This window comes from Sphaerodactylus townsendi, linkage group LG03, assembly GCF_021028975.2.
Source record: "Sphaerodactylus townsendi isolate TG3544 linkage group LG03, MPM_Stown_v2.3, whole genome shotgun sequence".
NCBI lineage: Eukaryota > Metazoa > Chordata > Lepidosauria > Squamata > Sphaerodactylidae > Sphaerodactylus > Sphaerodactylus townsendi.
The window spans coordinates 153,813,989-153,832,068 of record NC_059427.1 but is presented as its reverse complement, the minus strand read 5'-3'; the positions used below and the strand labels follow the sequence as shown (position 1 = coordinate 153,832,068).

The following is an 18,080-nucleotide window of genomic DNA, read 5'->3' as shown; positions in this document are numbered from 1 at the left end:
CAACATGTTAAGATGGTCAGACCTTCAGATGGCCCCTGGAGATCTCCTTGAATTACCACTGGTCTTCAGACTATAGTGATCATTTCTTTGAATAAAATGGCCTATCTGGAGGGTGGACTCTATAACATTATATACCTTCACTGAGGGTCCCCTTTGAACTCCCCTTCCCCAAACTCACACCCTTCTGCAGGAGCTTGTATTTCTAAATCTCCAGAGAACTTCCCACAACCTTCAGAGTTGGGAGGCATTCCTCCTATATCTGAGGCCATCACTAAATGGAGTGTAATCTAGTCTGTATTAGGATTGCCAATCTGTGTTGGGAAATTCCTGGAGATTTCAGGGTGGAGTTTGGGGAAGGACATCAGTGGGGAACAAGTGGGGAAGGACATCAGTGGGGAACAATTGCACAGAGCCCACCATCTAAAGCAGTTGTTTTCTCATGGGGAACTGGTCAGGTCACTGCAGCCTGCAGATGAGTAATTCTGGGAGCTCTCCAGCCCAAGACTCTGTAAGTTCTCATGATGCATTAATAAAGACACTGAGGTTCCAGCACCACACACTCCAAGAATTCCTGAGCTTTAAGAGGTACTCAGAAAGCAGAATTTCTAAAGGGCGGCTTCAACGTGGTGGCGTGGGCCTCCTTGTGCTCTCCTTGTTGCTGGAAATGCAGAGAAATTCACAGCATCAACGGCACATCCACACAGAAGGAGAGATTCCTTGCGAATAAATGCACTGCAGGGACTATTGGGACTATTGTGCAGAAGAAGGAATGCCTACCTTCTCTCCCGTGCTGTTTTCAGTGGTTGAAACAACATGGGTGCATGCAGTGGAGGGAGTGATTTGCTTCATTGAGAACTGGCATGTGAAGTGAATGCTTGCATATGTTGGCTCCCCAGAGAGAAAACAATGCTCCCACCTACATCACTAGGCTGATTCAGCTCCTGAAAATAGCGCAGGGGAGAAGGCAAGAATCCCTCCTCCCACACAGAGGTCCTGATCCAAATTTGGTCCTGTTGAGTATTTACTTACAAATTGCCACCAGGAAATCACCACTACGGTATAGCTGCAAGTCCCCGTGGTGAACTCAAGCAGTGCGTAACATCTAATTATGCTGCTTGCAAAAGAACCATCAGGAAAGATTTACCAAGGCAGGTTTCTGGGAGGGAAAGGCAGAGGCTGAACAAGTGCACAATGTGCGGTGCAGAAGCAAAGAAAACATGCTATGGTGCAGCATGACAAGAACGCAGAGCACACTTTCAATGAGGTGTCAATCCATAAGTGGCTTTTGCAGTGTCCCATGCCTTCATTGTAACTGTGATGATAAAGAGAGGGGAAACACACTGGATTCTTCATCCACTGCCCCAAGAGTCCCCAACCTTTTTCAGGCATTTGGAATTCTGGCATAGTGGACACAGGCACAAAATGGTGGACATAGGCACAAAATGGCTGCCACAGGAGGTGGAGCCAGCCACAAAATGAGCTCAAGATCTGTAACATAGTGCAGATCCTTATGCCATGGTGGCAGCTGCTGCCAAAGCAACATTTAAAAAATCTGCACAGTCAATCAATTCCACAGTAACCAATCAGAAGCCTTGCTGGAAAAAAGCCCTGCCTGGTACCATCTACCTCTTGGAAGCATTTGGCACGTGCCAGAAAAAGTGTTATTGGGCATCATGGTGCCCATGGTACCACACTGGGGATCCTTGCACAACATCCTTTTCAGACCTTACGCCCACAGGCATTGGAAGCCATGTTTATCAGGAGCATACAGTCACTGCCTACTCTCAATATGTGCAGTTGCTGTTTGGTATGAACTGGGCAACACATGGATTCTCCATGCATGTACAGCTTCCATGCACGTGAACCATAGGACTGGAAGATTCCCAGTACATTTGTGCATAACCACTGCAGACAGACAATGTGCTTCTGTCTTCTGCCAAGCTATACAGTTTGCATGGCAGGTATACATTTCATCCCATCCAGTGGTGGGTTAGCTCTTGACCTTGCCCCTCTTCCACATACCACGCTTTAAATACAAAATTAAGTACTTCATGCATGAATACCTTCAGCCATCCCTTTATTTACATTAAAACACACACACGCACAAAGCTAGAATATTTTTAAAACAGCTGCAAAACTGTTCTCAGGGGTTACAAATGACATCTTGTGATATCAAAAGCATTAACCTATGGGCAACGCTCACATCTGGATTTTGCTGCAATCTTATAGTACTGTCCATTGTCTCTGACTGAACTTCATGTCAGCCAGTCTGTGAGCCAAGTTTAAGCTATTTTCATGAAAGAAATTCCTCTCTTTCACTGTATCCAGGAGAATGGAGGGGGGGGGGGGGGCTAGCAGAAGTTTAAAGCACAGAGAAGCAGCTAACATGCTGATTAAAAGGGTAAAAGGTAAGTGTTTATTAGGAAGTACATTTAGGCTAGGAAAGAGAGAAAGATAGCACACTGATATTTTGCTAGCTGGGAAGAGTTTCTGCTACTAACCTTCAAGATGAAACAGGATATTAGACCGGAGAGTATCAGTCTAAGGACAGACAAGAGGTGACACAATATGATGGAGGGATCACTAACTTTACAGCCCTCTCTGGCTGTCCATTTGCCTGCCCCGTGCTGGGTCTTCTCAGTTCCTTTGCACAATAGACATTGCTACATCCAACACAGAGTCTCACACCTGATAAACTGCAAAGTCATTTTTTTGCAAACACTGGCAAAATTTTTGAGCAATGTTGCAAGTGCTTGGCAGGAACAATCACAAACAATGAATGAGTGGTGTCCCCCAAGGATCCGTATTGGGACCAGTGCTCTTTAACTTATTCATAAATGACCTGGAAGTAGGGGTGGGTAGCGTGGTGGCCAAGTTTGCAGATGATACCAAATTATGTAGGGTGGTGAGAACCACAAAGGATTGCGAAGAGGTCCAAGTGGACCTTGATAAATTAGGTGAGTGGGCTAAGAAATGGCAAATGCAGTTCAATGTAGCAAAATGTAAAGTGATGCACATAGGGGCAAAAAATCCAAACTTCACATTAACATCGCTTACAGGGGTCAGTGCTATCAGTCACAGACCAGGAAAGGGATTTAAGCATTTTAGTTGGGATAGTTCCATGGGAATGTCAACTCAATGCATGGCAGCTATGAAAAAGGCAAACTCTATGCTGGGGATACTAGGAAAGGAGCTGATAATAAAACTGCAAGGATTGTCATGTCTCTTATATAGTCACACACAGTGGTGCGACCGCTATATCTTTGGAGTAATTGTGTTCAGTTCTGGTCTACACATCCCCAAAAAGGATACTAAGAGATAGAAAAAAAGTGCAGAAAAGGGCAAACAAGGATGATTGAAGAATTGTAACTCCTTCCATGAGGAGAGGCTGAAGCGTTTGGGACTCTTTAGTTTGAGAGCAGACGCCTGAGGGGGAATATGATTGGAAGTCTATAAAATTATGCATGGGTAGAAAATGTTGACAGAGAGAAATTTTTCTCTCTCTTCACAATACTAGAACCAGGCTTTCATTGAAAATGTTGGGGAAGAATTAGGACTAATAAAAAGGAAACACTTCTCACACAACTTGTTATTGGTGTGTGAATATGCTGCCACAGGAGGTGGTTACATGGCCACTCAACCTGATAGCTTTTAAAAGGGCTTGGACAGATTCTATGGAGGAGAAGTCGACTATGGCTACTCAATCTTGGATCCTCCTTGGATCTCAGATTGCAATGCCTTAGCAGACCAGGGTGCTCAGGAGCAGCAGCAGCAGCAGAAGGCCATTGCTTTCACATCCTGCATGTGAGCTCCCAAAGGCACCTGGTGGCCACTGCGTAGTAGCAGAATGCTGGACTAGATGGACTTGGTCTGATCCAGCAGGCTGAAGTTCTTACATGTTCTTATGAGTGGTGTCCCCAAGGATCCGTATTGGGATCTGTGCTCTTTAACTTCTATTCAAATGACCTGGAAGTAGGTGGGTAGCTGGTAGCTAAGTTTGCAGATGATACCACTATAGGTGGTGAGGAACCACAAGGGATTAAGTGGGCGAGGTCCATGGACCTTGATAAATTAGGTGAGGGCTAAGAAATGGCAATGCAGTTCAATGTAGCAAATGTAAAGTGATGCATATAAAAAAATCCAAACTTACATACACGCTTACAGGGAATAAAAGTATCAGTCACAGACCAGGAAGGGATTTGGGCATCTTAGTTGATAGTTCCATGGGAATGTCAACTCAATGCATGGCAGCTGTGAAAAGGCAAACTCTATGCTGGGGATAACACTAGAAAGGAGTTGATAATAAAACTGCAAGGATTGTCATGCTCCTTATATAAAGCATTACTGCGGTGCGACCGCGACTTGGAGTACTCGTGTTCAGTTCTGGTCGCCACATCTCTCAAAGGATATCAAGAGATAGAAAAGTGCAGAAAAAGGGCAAATACGATGATTGAAGAATTGTAGCACCTTCCTATGAGGAGAGAGGCTGAAGCTGCCAGGGGACTTTTTAGTTTGGAGAGCAGACGCCTGAGGGAATATGATTGAAGTCTATAAAATTATGCATGGGTAGAAATGCTGGACAGAGAGAAATTCTCTTCTCACAATACTCAGGAACCAGGGCTTTCATTGAAAATGTTGGGGAAGAATTAGACTACTAAAAGGAAAACACTTCTTCGGCCACAACGTGCTATTGGTGTTTGGAATATGCTTTCACCACAGGAGGTGGTTACAGGCTACTAACCTGATAGCTTTAAAGGCTTTGACAGATTTATGGAGGAGAAGCTCGATCTATGGCTACCAATCTTGATCCTCCTGATCCCAGATTGCAATGTAAATAGCAGACCAGGCTCAGAGCAGCAGCAGCAGAAGGCCATTGCTTTCACATCCTGCATGTGAGCTCCCAAAGGCACCTGGTGGGCCACTGCGAGTAGCAGAATGCTGGACTAGATGGACTCTGGTCTGATCCAGCAGGCTAGTTCTTATGTTCTTATGAGTAAAGTATACCAGTTCCTTTTAGCTTTGGCAGGAAAGTACAGGTAGCCAGGAGGTTGAACCTCTTCAATACAGAAGTAACTCAACGGCTACGTTGCTTCAAACCTCAATGTGGCTGAGAATGAGATTCTCAAAGTTTTACTTGCCTACCCAAATGAACCAAACTCAATCACCATTAGCTACAGCTCCACTTCATTTTCCCTTCTCACTGGGAAAGAACCTAAGGGACTGGCCCTGGAAAGGTTAAGCCAAACTGGAGCCACTGCCTATGATACATGTACCTTTAAATGACTTTCCGAAGCTTCTGAAAACGGCCTTTTAGAGAGCAAGCATGGTGTAGAGGTTAAGAGCAGGTGGATTCTAATCTGGAGAACCGGGATTGATTTCCCACTCCTCCACCTGTGTGGGGGAGGCTTATCTGGTGAACCAGATGTGTTTCTGCACTCCTACATTCCTGCTGGGTGACCTTAGGCTATTCACAGTTCTTCAGAACTCTCTCAGCCCCACCTACCTCAGAAAGGGAAAGGAGCTGCTAAGCCACCTTGAGTCTCCTTACAGGAGAAAAAGTGGGAATATAAATCCAAAACTCTTCTTCTTCTTTTTCTAGAAGGCAACACTTTGTCTTCTCTCTCAAAAGGAGCAAGTGTCAAAGTTTGGCATGTAGCTCAATGGTTCTGCTCCCCTCTGCTCTCTCCACTTTCCTTAATCCATTGGTCCCTGTTTCCTTTGCAGAGCTGGAAATAAGAAATATTGGCTGAGAGCATAGTATAGTGGTTAAAAGCAGTGGACTTTAATCTGGAGAACCAGGTATGTTTCCCCACTCTTCCACCTGAAGCCTGCTGGGTGACCGTGGACTACTCACAGTTCTCTCAGTACTCTCTTAGCACCACTTTCCTCACAAGGTGCCAGTTGTGGCGGGAGTGGGGGAAAGACAATCGTAAGCCAATTTGAGATTCCTTTCAGTAGAGAAAAAATGGAGTACAAAGACCAACTCTTCTAGATACAGCCCAGCTCCCTTGTTAAATCCCATCCCATATTCTATTCCCAAGAGCTCCAAGCTCCATGTGTCTTAACTAGCTAGATTATCTCTCAGCTTCCAGAGCTGGGAACAAAACTCAGAAGTTCCAGCGGTTAAGCCCACCTGTTTGTTCCTGTAGCCTACTAGGCAGTTAGGATCCAGAGATTTGTTCTGTTTAACCATGTGACTACCTGGAATTCGTGACATCACCAGCAGCCATGGAGATGGGCTTTTGATGACATCATAATGCAACTGAAAGGACCAGAGACAGCACCCAGTCCACCTGGGGTAACCTGTCTGGGTAAGATGAACACAGGTTACTTCTGTGCAAATGAGAGAGATGAATTACTACGGATTCATTCTGCTTGATTGTAGACTCAGAGAGGAGGCATTTCTGTTAAGCAGTTAAGTAATTCCTGCATATTTAATCATTGGGGGTGGGGGGGTCTGGTGCCATTTATATGGATAAAGTAGGGTCAGTGGGATCTATCAGTTAGCATATGAGACAAGGACATAGGAGACTTAGTTTCAAATACTTGATCAACCATCAAGCTCACTGGATGACCCCATATGGGCCAGTTATTCTCGCAAAGTCTAACCTATATTACAGGGCTGTTGAGAGGATAAAACAGAGAAGAGAATAATTGTGTATGCCCTCTCCTGTGTGAATTCCTTGAAGGAATTTGTAGGTGGGCTGCCAGATACAAACCCAGCGACTCTGGCTGCCAACTCAAGGCATTTATCACACCATCAAACAAAATTGCAGTCTCACTGTAGCCTTTGCAAGATAGCCTACCAACTGCAGGGAAATTCATGGAGATTCCTCAGCTGGGTCGAATACCATAGTGTGCCCACAAAATCAGCTATTTACTGCAGGGGAACTGATCCCGAAAGTGTTCAGATCAGTTGTAATTCCAGGAAACTCCAGGGCCCACCTGCAAGTATGCAGGCCTCTGGATTGGGAAACAGCTGGAGATTTGAGGGTAGAACCTGGGGAGGGCAGAATTTGGGGAGAGGGGTGACTTCAGTCGTCAGACCTTCAGGCCTAACCCACTGCTGAGTCCTTGGTAATTTATGCATTCAGCACCTCCTTTACATTGAGTGTGAAATCACTTTGTCACTTATACACATGCTTTTCCCCCTTTGGAACTCACTGCGCTCTCCGACAAGAGAATTCCTGTGTTTTTCGGAAGCTGTTTAAGTGAGACTTTTTCTCTCCTTTCACAGGGAAAGTGAAGGAGATCTTGTGTGTTAAACTTTTTGTGTTTGCCTGCCTTCTCCTACCCCCACCATAGCAGTTTCTCCCACTCTTTGGGCCACCATTTTGAAATGATCAAAAGGCCTAGCTTTTTATATTTTAATGCTGAAGATCTATCGCTGGAGCAACAGACTTTATGAAATTGACACAGAATTGACATGGTTCAATGAGGTAATGCTGAATCCAAGATGGCACCCCCTTCCCCCCAAAAAAGGGAGGCAGGCAAGCTCCCAAATGGAGGTCACATGGAAAGAGCAAGGAAGTAACAGGTGGGCAGAATTGCAGCTCAGCTCAGCTAGGGATACTTTGCAGAAGGAGAATCCCTGGGTCAACAAAAAATGCAGGGAAAAACTCACAGCGAAGCAAAGAGCTGAAGGGTAAGTAGTACATGTATAAATGGCCCTTGACATGAAAACTGCAACAGCAGCGGCCTGAAAAGTGCAGACATTACCAAATTACAATACTGCAATATTGCTGTAAAGCTGCTCCAGTCCCTAGCATTGGCACAAGGCATTCTGCCGGAAAGCACACTGCTGAAAAGTGCCATTGAGGGAGACACAATGGAAGGCAGCACATTAGAACAGCGTGGAGGGGCTGATGTGAAGGGATAAAATTGTGGCTGGGACCTTTGAGAATTTGGCCCAAACCAATGTTAGTTTGGCACGCTTGTCCAGAACATTACAAACTAAGGTTACCAATCTCCAGGTGGAGCCTGGAGTTCTTCAGACTACAGCGATTTGTTTCCCTGAAGGAAATGGATGACTGAGGTCACTCCTCTCAGCAGCGGAGTAGTGGTTAAGAGCAGGAGCACCCTAATCTGGAGGAACTGGGTTTGATTCCCCACTCTGCCACTTGAACTGTGGAGGCTTATCTGGTGAATCAGATTAGCTTGTGCACTCCAATACACACCAGCTGGGTGACTAGTCACAGTTTTTTGGAGCTTTCTCAGTCCCACCTACTTCACAGAGTGTTTGTTGTGGCGAGAGGAAGAGAAAGGAGGTTGTAAACCCCTTTGAGTCTCCTTACAAGAGAGAAAGAGAGGATATAAACCCAAACTCTTCTTCTTCTCCCCAAATCCTGCCTACCCCAGGTTCCACCCTCAAATCTCCAGCCATTTTCCAATCTGGAGTTGGTAATCCTACATCCAACCATCTAAATTCCAGTCAGCCAATCTCATTCTGATGAAGGATTTGAATCCAGGATCCCATCTACTGAAAAAAAGAGCACCTGATAAGGTCTGAATATGCTCCAGGAGCAGAAAATACTGAGATCAGCTGAGAGTCTTTTAAACAAAGGGAAAGAGGCAGAAGGTAAATAAACCTTCTCAACACCCTCCCCCCATCAAGTTATGCGATCCTAGAGAGCCATTATAGGGGATGGGGGAAAGGATTTCCTATTTGGTCCCTCCCTCCACCATTCTACATGGGCTCCTAGTTGTTTCTCCTCCACCCCAGCCAATAATTCTCACTGGTGCAGCATCTGAGTAATGATGGGAAAGCATGTGCAATATCTCACCAAACCAGCTACAGGGCCCTCATGGAGGCTCCATGCAGAAAGCCAAAAGTATGTAACCTCTGAGATGCTCTTTTGTAGCTGACAGGCTGTGAGCTTCGCAGGCAGGGCCCTTTTTGTTTTGCTTGCTGACTTTGCCAGCTGTGATCAAAGCTTTTTTTTAGGGCGGGGGGAGAGAGATAAAGCTCCCACCTCCTCTTCCCCAGCCCAGGCTTGAACCAGACCCAGCAAAGGAACATAAGGGGACTGGGGAGTTGGTTAATCATTCCAAAACATGTGAAGGGTGAGCAAGTACTGAGGCCTTTTCCCAGCTTACTAAAGTGTTGAAAGGAATGCAGGCAGGGCCAAACACTCTGCCAGATGTTCCTTTCCTTTGACATGAACTGGGAGTCTACCAATTGCACTTATCAGGAAGTGCTCAGGTCCCTGCAAGGCACCCAGTATTGCAGTCACCAACTCACCATCTCTCATGGGCTGGACAATGCATTGATTGCCCATGCTCTGGGTTGGAACATACCTGGAGATTTTGAGGGTGGAGGCTGGGGGAGGGGAGGGAACTCGGCAGGGTACAATGCTATACAGTCCACTCTCCAAAGCAGCCACTTTCTCTAGGGCAGGGGTCTGCAACCTGCGGCTCTCCAGATGTTCATGAACTACAATTCCCATCAGCCCTGCCAGCATGGGCCCATGCTGACAGGGGCTGATGGGAATTGTAGTTCATGAACATCTGGAGAGCCGCAGGTTGCAGACCCCTGCTCTAGGGGATCCAATCTCTGGCTATTTATGCACTTGTGGTCTCCTTTGCGTTGAGTGTGCATTCCCTTCGAGTTTGATTCTTGGTCAATTATTGGTTGTGCACTCATTTTCCCTTCTTCAACAGACATCCTGTCTTCATGTCAGAGAATCCCCACAGTTTCAAAAAGCTCATGGAACATTTACCTTGGGCCTTTTAGCAGCGGAGTGGGGCTGAAGTGTGATCTTCTCGTGTTTCTCTGTTTACAGGTGAGGAGGCAGCCCAGTCCTACCTGCAGCTACTCTCAAAAGGCCTCTGTTTCCTGGTTCTCTTAACACCGCCCCTCTTAAAGGCGCAGATCTGATAACACTCAGTAGTTTCAAAACTATAGAGCGGATATTCTCTCCTCGCTCCCTTCCCCTTCCCCTTCCCCTTCACAGACACATACACTCTCCCTCCCTCCCTCCCTCCCTCCCTGCTGTCATGGGAGAGAGGCTTGTTTTTAAAAAGAGCTTTGCCTGAACATTTTTTTTAAGCCCTCCAATCATCAGGGAGGGCAGGAGCGGTGAGCTGGAGCCAGAAACACACCCTGCTTGTGCTGTTCCTTGCAAAAGCCAATTCTGTTGTGTTGATACACTGATATACTGATATGAGTGTGTAGAGAAGGAAGGAAGGAAGGAAGGAAGGAAGGAAGGAAGGAAGGAAGGAAGGAAGGAAGGAAGGAAGGAAGGAAGGAAGGAAGGAAGGAAGGAAGGAAGGAAGGAAGGAAGGAAGGAAGGAAGGAAGGAAGGATGGAAGGAAGGAAGGAAGGAAGGAAGGAAGGAAGGAAGGAAGGAAGGAAGGAAGGAAGGAAGGAAGGAAGGAAGGAAGGAAGGAAGGAAGGAAGGAAGGAGGGAGGGAGGTGTTGGCAACATGGAAAGGGGGAAGACATGGACTGCAGTGCGAAGAGTGGAAAGGGTGGAGCTAGGCAGGCTGACTGTGGGTGGAGGGAAGAGGTCCAGGGCAAAGCTGTGCTTACTGGAAAATCTTCCTGCTCTGGCTGCGAAGCAAAATTAAATTTGTGCTAGAAGTGATCTTGCTTGCTGCTGGGAGACTAGAAAGTGAAAGTGAGGCTGGAGGAAAAATGTCCATACAAGAAATCTTGCTGTGACAGACATTTGCCCCCATCAGGCAGCAGATGCCTTGTGCATAATCAGTTAGTGTGACCTTTCCTCTTCCTTCCCAGGAAAAGCAGAGGTGATCAGCATATGTCAGCTTTTTTTAGGTTTTCCCACCAGTCCCTGCCCACACCACAGCAGTTCCTCTTGCTCTTTGGGCCACCATTTCAGAAGAATCAGAAAAGCTTTCCTCTTTTTTTTAAAGTATCATGCTGGAGAGCTACTGCTGGAGTGATAGACTCAGTGAATTTGAAAAAAAAAAAACCTGCCATAGTCTAACAAGTTAACATTAGACCAAAGACAGCAAAGAAAAAAAAGGTAGCAGACAACCTTCCCAAATGGAGGATGCATGGAAATAAAAAGGAAGTGGGGGGTGGGGGTGGGGGCAAAATGGCAGACTTGCTCAGCTAAGGACATTTTGAAGGAGGAGAATAAATGTGCAAACAAAAAACTGTGGGAAAATTCCACTATGAAATGAACACCCATGGGTAAAATAGTGCATGCATAATGGCTTCTGTATTCTCAGGTTTAATAGCAGCAAATCTCCAGGACCTACCTGGAGGTTGGCTAACCCTATTCAATTCATGAACGGGAGCTATACTTGTGCAAAAAATTCCACATGTTGCCCAGTCCACACAAGATGGCAACTACACAGACTCCACTCCCAATATTCGAGGCTCAATTTCGATACTTGAATTCAGGCCATATTTAAAATCATTTTTTTAAAAAAAAATGCACTTGCATGTGACACTTACTAATCTCAGAACATGCAATTATTTGTGAGATCATTGATCCCAACCAATCAGTCCAATATTTTAAATACTCTACTACACTGACCTTAATGGTGTATAATGAAGCCCCGGCAATGCCTTGTAAATTGTCCTCTGTGTGCTGGAAAGGCTTAATTGCCAAAGACTGTCCAGCAGAATTTTTTCCTGGTTCCTTACCAGCAGAGGCGTATCAGGGGGAAATGGTGCCCAGGGACAACAGATACTCTGCCCCCCCCACCTTCCTGCAGGCTGCCTTCTGCCCTCCCCAGGCCCTGGGGAGTGCCCGTCCAAGTTGCCTCTGCCCCTGCCGAGGGCCTGGGGAGAGAAGGGGGTGGCTTGGAGAGGCGCTGCATACTGCCCATGGGGACAGGGGGGCCAAATGACCCTCAGGTCAGTACAGGGAGGGGGGGTGAGAGGCAATTTTGCACCCCCTGCTAGAGCGCCCAGGGTCATTTGACCTCCCCTGACCCCACGGGCAGTATGCCCCTGCTTACCAGCTGCTTTTACCCTTGCAGGACTCCATTTCTGAGTCCTTGAATATCAGGGATAGCTTTCCATTTTAGAAATCTCCTACTGCACAGTACGCTGAGATTCACAAAAAAAGAGAGGTCTGCTGATACTAGCTGAAGGCACAGTTGCCACAATATCTGCCAGTTCCAGCAGCTGGACCAAATTCAGTGACTATAGATCCAGCACGCTGTGACCCCAAACTTTAGTTGGCCTTTAGTTTGCTCAATTTTAAATATATTCCAGGCAAAAAGCTTGAAGACTACAAGAACCGCGATGCAGCACAAATGTGAATGAAACAATCTCCTTTGAGCATGACTAGGCTACATAAAACCTATAAAAACAGATAATACAGTATGACCAAACCATGCATGCATGAGAAAAAAACCATTCAGAAAACAATGAGAAATTTTTCTCTCTTTCTCACAATACTAGAACCAGGGGGCATTCATTGAAAATGCTGGGGAGAATTAGGACTAATAAAAGGAAACACTTCTTCACGCAACGTGTGATTGGTGTTTGGAATATGCTGCCACAGGAGGTGGTGTGATGGCCACTAACCTGAGTAGCTTTTAAAAAATGCTTTCTTGGACAGATTTTCATGGAGGAGAAGTTGATCTATGGCTACCAATCTTGATCCTCCTTGATCTCAGATTGCAAATGCCTTAGCAGACCAGGTGCTCAGGAGCAGCAGCAGCAGCAGAAGGCCATTGCTTTCACATCCTGCATGTGAGCTTCCAAAGGCACCTGGTGGGCCACTGCGAGTAGCAGAATGCTGGACTAGATGGACTCTGGTCTGATCCAGCAGGCTAGTTCTTATGTTCTTATGTTCTTAATAAGTAATGGGAACATCCATGAAACAGAGGCCCAATATGCATGGAGGACACTCTTCTCACTATAATGGGGTCACAAGGGGTCTCCTCATGTTTCCTTGTTTGCTCACAAGGAGGTGCCCCACTTCCTGCTGTGTGACTTCACTTCTGGGTTGTTCCCCACTGATCACAAGATTGATGGCTTTTTTTAAAAAAGCACTTTACATTTTATATCGATATTTTTCCACAGCATGGCCTCGATCCCGCCCTCTGCTGTGGTGCTGGAGAGCTCAGGAGGGAGGCGGGCCAGGTGTGATTGACCATTGGCAGTCAAGGAGGATGCCCCTGCTCCCCCCAAAAGAAAGCAACAGGAGCCTGTGGGGGAGGGAAGAAGAAATTGGAGCGTGCAAACATGGCTAAATTGATAGCAAAATAACTGGCTTATTTTCTTTAAATTTCATATTGATGAAATTTCATATCGATATTCCTCATATCGTTACTGTGCCGGCTTGTTATCATTAACTTCTGGTTTTTTGGTGGGGGGGAAGCCAGCTGCTAATCCCCCAGAAATACCTGCTAGGAATGGGGAGGGGGAGGAGACTGGAAGAAGCGGAAACCCCGAAGCAAGGGAAAGCATCGGGGTTTGCCTGCTCTCAGGAACAGCAGGGCTTTCAGGATATGTGGTGCTGTAAGTGTGAGCATGTCTGCAGTGAAAACTCTGCTGCAAAGGAAACGTACCCTTACTGCGCAGCAGAGCACCAGTATATAATCGGCCAGAGTGTATGTCAAATCATTTTCCTCTTGGGGAGAATTAATAACTTTACATCTGGGAAACAGAATCCCTGCAACAGAGATTCCCCTTGCCTTAGCCCTAGATCAGAGCTCAATCACAATTTTATCACGAAAGAGCCAAATGATGTCAAAATTCAGTGTGTGAATGATCAACAAAGTGTTGTATAAGAAAGCCAGTTCACAAAACCACATCTGCACAATTGGTTTATTACTGATAATTGACATGTTGAACAAAGGCCACTCTTTCTGCCAAAACAGATTATTGCAAGTCACTTTCGTAGGAAGCCACACACACGAGTTCGCACAAAAAGAAATAAATATATATAGGAACATCCTGCACACATAGAAGCAAATATACATGGAAGCATTACTCCTTCCTAGGCAGTAATTGTTCTATTACACTGACATAAATCTGCCTATAGTTTGCATTTGGATTTCTGGCAACCGTTCCTCTCTGTCATATCCCTTTCTGTAAAGCATCTCTAATATATTCTTTAGTCCCATGAACATCTTTTTCCTGTTATTCCCTTCCCATACTGCCTGACGTTGCACCTATCTCTCCAATATGCCTTAAAGATTTCTTTTTCTTCGGTAAATAGCCTTGTATCCTAAATAAACAAATATTGAGTTCTGTACTGAGACACATTCACCTGAGGAGCCACTGGTTGCCCTAAATGTTGTGAACTGCACATTGGAAGGCAATCTTCTAGTTTCTCACTGGGCTCTTGGCATATATTACTGTTCTTCTCACACTTGGTCTGCTGACTTGGTGGCTAGGGAGAGCTCCAGCACCATTTATTCAGTCCAGTTTCACAGCTGGGCAAACAGCTGGCAACCAATAGATACAGAAAAAGTCTAATCCAGCAAGAGTTAAGCAATGGCCCAGTAAGCCCAAAATAGTAGGTAAATTGTGTTTTATTCAATGGGGTTTACTCCCAGGAAAAAGAATTGCAGTCCCGAGTACATGGATCTAGCTCAGTGGTTCTCAACCTGTGGATCGGGACCCCTTTGGGGGTTGAACGACCCTTTCACAGGGGTCGCCTAAGACTCTATGCATCAGTGTTCTCCATCTGTAAAATGGATAAATGTTAGGGTTGGGGGGGTCACCACAACACAAGGAACTGTATTAAAGGGTCGCGGCATTAGGAAGGTTGAGAACCACTGATCTAGCTGGAAACAGTGAAAACGATATGAAAGCAGCAGCTGTAAATCCTTCAGCTGGATTCCAGGAATTGGTGATCAAGGAACTGGCACAACAAAGGATTCTGCACCAGTGATTGCTGCCTTAATGCTGGTTGAAATAATAACCTAGGCTTCCTGTTTTACATGCCATTATATTTTGTCTCCTTCCTAGGCAGTAAAGCAGCTGAGTTAGCTGTGGTTCAACCTATATCCATTGCTCTGTTATACGGCTGCAGGATTTAGAATGGAATAACGCTATCTGATTGTTATTTCAGTTTTTAAAAAAATTAAAGATAAAAGATGGCCATGAAAGAAAGCTTCGGAATGTCCCCATGCCATTCTTGTCTTTTCTCATTGTTCCACACCTTGCCACACACTTCCCAACAATTTGAAAAACCAAATTGAAAGATGCATTTATGTCCAAATGAACCAAAAGGTTAAAAATGCACTTAATTTGCATAATTTATTTCATTCACAGAATATGACTTTCCAATTTGCAGAACGGCTTTTATTTTGCTGCAGCCTGAGGACAGCTTTCATTATTTCTCTCTCCAGTCTCAGAGTGAATTTGAATGATCTATTCACAGTCCATTCACATGGCAACGAATCAATTCTTCATCACTCAGATCTATTCAAATTGACGATGACTGCTCTTAAGCATCTCTCCCTGATGAAAATTTCATAGCAGAAGCAACACATGTCAAAATTCTTCAAAACTACTCAGAAGATTTCTACTGTTTAAGAACTGAGAGCACAGCTCAACCTGAGCTGCTTCCCTGCCTATCACTGGACTGGACTGCCCCTCCATGACATCACAGCAACTAAGCTTATAACAGCCAAAACATTAGATCATATGTGTCAAACTTGTGCCCTCCAGATGTTATGGACTACAGTTCCCATCATGATCCATAACATCTGGAGGGCTGTGAGTTTGACACCTGTGCATTAGAACCTGTGTCTGTCAGGCTCCACTGTAACAACTAGACCAGAGGTCTGCAACCTGCGGCTCTCCAATTGGCTATGCTGGCAGGGGCTGATGGGTATTGTAGTCCGTGAGCATCTGGAGAGCCGCAGGTTGAAGACCTCTGAACTGGACAAATCAGACCCTCTCATGCCTTTGACACTGGAGACCCATTCCAAGTCAGGTGAAACACAATAGATGGACCAGCAGTTGGAAACAAGATTCATATGACATCTTGGGTTTCAAAAAGTTCTTAGAGCAGGCCTCTTCATGTTCTGAATGAGCATCTTTGCACCAATTCTGTGATGTGACATTTACAAGCTTACATTTACAGATGCAGTCACTATAAATCTTAAACTCTAAAATCCACTGGACAGAAAAAAATATTTTGAAGTCAAAACAACAGCACCTTGTCGATGCTATGAGAGTCCAATTTTTAAAATTCTTGACCCAGGATCATTGCAACTGTGTTAGGGATTTAAAGCATTTTGAGCATGATCCAAAGCAGAATAGTAAGCAGAATCATACACACTTCCCCACAGGTTTGGAAGGTGAGATGGGCATGGCACAATGCTGCTTTTGCACATCTTCAACGTGAAATAATGTAGACACTGGCATTGTACCAACAGTGCCCACTGAACTAGTCTAGATGGACATCAAGATATCTGCAGGGACTATGTCCATTATTCTGCAAGACCTCAGTGGTCATCCTTCCTCCAATGAGCTGCAGAAAAGCAACAGCACTAAAGATGCGCTTAGTAAAAGCCTGAAACCATCACGTTAAACAGCTGAATGGACCAGCAGTCCGTCACCATGATTCTTTTCTCCCCATGGCCCCTTCACAATTATCCAACACCAGCCTGCCTTCTTGAGCTCACTTGCACCCCCTGGCTTTAACCACAAATGCAAATCCATTTGCTGAACTGGAGGACGAAGCACTTACTTTTCGTAGTCATGTTTGCAGTACAGCTGCCTGTTGCGGCAATAGCAGGTGCCCGAGAGAGGCTGCAGGCAAGTGGCACACTTCACGCAACCTTCGTGCCATGAGCGTTCATTCACCCTGAGCAGGAAGCGGTCAGAGATGGGGGTGTTGCAGCCAGCGCAAACCTCCCACATCTTGGACTCGGAGCCTAGGCAAGAGGGAAGACCAACAGATGACATGCAAAACCTAGATGTTTGGTACAGCAGCAGCTGCCAGTAGTTTACTAAGGAATAAAGAGAGCAAAGATACGAGGCACCATCTTATTTAGGTATACCAAGGACTAAGCAGAACAAAGATATCAGCTACCATCTTATTTAGACATCTGTCAGGAAATTCTGCTCCCATTCATTCCAGCAAGGTGCCTGCAGTAAGATGTCCTGGTGGATAGTATCAGGAAATTCAGTATGGAAAATACAGCCAGGCTTTGCAGTGGCTACTAAAAATACATTTTGGGAAGCACACTCTTTACCTTAGGCTTTCAAAAAGAAAACCACTGGTGGCAATTTTGTCCTGCAGTTTTCTTTTGTAGAAACGTGAATCACTTATTTCAAACACACTTTATTCAATAATGATTTCTTTTGGGGAGGGAAGGTGACATGGTAAAGGCTGATCGCAACAGCTCTCAGAAGCTAAGAAGGGACTACCATGGAAAGATGAGGGAATGCCATGGAAAGCTCTGCAGAGGAAGATATCAAACCACCTCTGCTTCTCACTGTTGGAATAAGCGACTTCTGCATGCCTGGACACTGGGGGGTGCTGTATATCACTCTAACTGTGATGTTGCCTCTCTTGTTTGCCCTCCTTGTCTGGGCCAGGAGACCGCCCACTAACTTCCTTTCTTCCCCATGCTAGCTTCACTTCTGCTCTAGCCTTTGAACCGAGCGCATGGTCAATGGCAGCCTGCTCAGTGGGGCCTTTCCCACTGCAGCATCCTCTCACATCCACACACGTGATGGCGCGTTAGTTGTGCCCACTTGTCATAGGGAAAGTAATCTCTTTAGTCTAGGGTTCTTTCTATCTACCTTTTCTTGAAACAAAGTTGTGAACTGAAGATGCTTGAATAAATGTAAGTTTTACCTTTTACATTTATGTCTCTGGAGAAGTTTCTACAAACTGCATTCACACACACTACTGGGCACATCCATGACTCTAAACGAAATCTAACATGGTAGCAGAGATGGATGGTTATTTTTTTGAAGCCCAGATATTTTAAAGTTGGAGCAATTTTTTCCTTGCATGGCTTAGCAGCCATTGCCTTTAGTTCTTGTGTTTTCTTGCTCTGGCTCTAACAGGCCAGCGGTAACAAAAGGTTACCTGCATAGCCACAGAAAGCTTGCTTCCTCTTTCTTGTGTGTGTGACTCAGCATTGAGATTGCAGAAAGCCTTTTGCATTAAAATGGCTCA

General features: G+C 45.4%; 1 protein-coding gene across 1 annotated transcript in view; it reads right to left on the bottom strand.

The window, feature by feature from the left end:
• The window catches only part of LOC125430329 (LIM homeobox transcription factor 1-alpha-like), a 95,005-nt gene extending 78,259 nt beyond the window's left edge, over nt 1–16,746 (bottom strand). The window contains exon 1 of the mRNA XM_048492263.1: nt 16,638–16,746. The gene's annotated coding sequence lies outside the window, so the exon portion shown is untranslated. The remainder of the gene's footprint in view (nt 1–16,637) is intronic.
• Between the last annotated feature and the right edge of the window lie 1,334 nt (nt 16,747–18,080).